At 42.7% G+C, this 2,073-nt stretch overlaps 1 protein-coding gene across 1 annotated transcript in view; it reads left to right on the top strand.

Annotated features, from left to right (window-relative positions):
* Positions 1–432, top strand: part of rerg (RAS-like, estrogen-regulated, growth inhibitor) — a 26,341-nt gene extending 25,909 nt beyond the window's left edge. Inside the window, exon 5 of the mRNA XM_027026093.3 lies at positions 1–432. This exon is cut by the window's left edge and continues 1,258 nt beyond it. The gene's annotated coding sequence lies outside the window, so the exon portion shown is untranslated.
* Positions 433–2,073: the final 1,641 nt, after the last annotated feature.

Here is a 2,073-nt window from a genome sequence, read left to right as displayed (position 1 = left end):
CCATATTTTCTGTTCTTATCAGTACCATGTTGCTACCCACATGAGTGTATATATCAGCAGCTCTTTTCCTGTGTCTGTTCTTGGTCATTTTTGATCCAGATCAAAACACCTTTAATAATAAATATTATATATTACTGCCTTAATATCGGAAATGAAAGAAGATTATTCATCTAATGACATGACATATCAAAGCAATTAAGGCTGAATTAGGCATGGTAACAGGTGACAGGTGTATTGCAGGTAAATGCCAATTGGTTTTTGTTTGTTTGTTTGTTTGTTTGTTTGTTTGTTTGCATTATAAGATATGATCAGACTGAGATGACAGACCACACTGTCCCTCTTCCTGAGCACTTGTAATAAGGATGATGAATAGAAAAATATATATAAATATAAACAAGTGTTGTAAAAAGAAAATAAACAACTTTTCTCCCTGTCTCCTCCTCATATTGATACCATTCACCCTGGGTGTTATTGCCAACACAAAACAAAACAGCTTTGGCAGTGCTGCTTCAAAAGCACAATCAAAGACAGCTGGCCCGCTACCTGGTCATATCACCATCCATTATTCTGTAGGAGATCTGAGGAGATAGACATTGATTGGACAGAGATCTAGATGGAGCAATACCTCTGAGCTCAGAGAGCCAGTCAATAATAGAGCCCGTTAATGAAAGGAGCTTTTAACTCTGCGATCTCAGAGGAGGACCAGACTACGCCATTTACACTGTCATCTCAGCCTCGTTCCTTTGCTGGATCAGGATTTCCAGTGCTGGGTTTCATTTGTGTTGTAATTTCTTAAGGACAAAACAAACTCATGCCAGCTTGCTGGTTGTGAAAATGTCACATCATCTAAATCATAAAAATGGGGTTATAACATGACATAAACTGACACGACAGGCAATGGAAATGTATTACAGCTTTCCCAACACTGTTATGTTACTCTTCATACTGTTAGTACAATATAGTCTATGACATCGCCTAATATTCATAAAATGGCTGTGTTACCAGTATGATTTTTTTTAAACCTTTTTGGGATCTAGCTCCTTTTCCAAGCCCGTAGAACAGCGCTGGACACTGTAACCCCTGCCACACCATTAAAGAACATCAAAGAACATGTATACCTTGTATACAGCAGTGCAGGATTGGAATAGAGCCCAGACAAAGGATCAGGAGCACTGCTGCGATGACTCTATGGTGACACTGGTATTGACAGGGTTCAGCCCACGCTGCTTTTAGCTTCTGCTGGGTTCGGGTGGGGACTGGGCGTGCCCAGAGGCCCTGGGTGGATAATTACTAGTGCATCGCTGAGAATAGCAGCTATGGGAGACCACAGCTCCCCTCCGGACTTCCTTCTTCCTTTCACACTAGCAGGGCGTTGTCATAGGTTATATGTATACTTCAGTTAATTTCCTGTACAGTTAGGGTACAGTGTCACTGCTAGACAAGATATGAGTATTTAAAGGTTTACATGACTAGATAGCACATAAATGTAACGGATGAATCGTCTGAGATAGCAGAGCCAGTTTCTACACTTTTCCCACTTGTGCTTATATAGCAAAAGGTCAAACGGGGACCCCCTCCATAATGTCTGTCCAATGACAATTACATTCATGGCCTTGGGTGGACAGAGGGCACAGACTCTCCCTGGGTAGTGCCTTACCTCTCCACCTCTCTGTCCAGGGCTAGCAGACCTCGAGGCATCTCACCCTCCAAGTTCTTGAACAAAGCAGGCAGGAAGCCCTGCTGCCTTGACGTGGCTTGCATCCCACGGGGCAGCACAAATGCCAAAGCTCCTGAGTTTAACCCTTCCAGACCGGTGACAGAGAGCAGCTGCAGAGAGCCTCAGTGCTGCCAAGTACAGAGGGGTCATGCAACTCTCCCAACATCTATTTGCTCCCTGTCCTGGAACTATGACACTGCTTATTTGTGGTGCTTGGTTACAAGTCAGTTTTTAACTTGTTGGCCATAGTTGTTATTCTCCAAAATCTTTTGGCATCCTGATTGTGCATTTGCTGCCATAAAGTGCAGCACAATTTTTATTGTGGAATTGGAAATAATACACACTTGTCGTTCATT

This window comes from Electrophorus electricus, chromosome 4 (genome assembly GCF_041902795.1).
Source record: "Electrophorus electricus isolate QZ-2024a chromosome 4, ASM4190279v1, whole genome shotgun sequence".
NCBI classification, from domain to species: Eukaryota; Metazoa; Chordata; class Actinopteri; order Gymnotiformes; family Gymnotidae; genus Electrophorus; species Electrophorus electricus.
The sequence above is the reverse complement of the archived record's forward strand: the minus strand, read 5'-3'. Positions and strand labels throughout refer to the sequence as shown.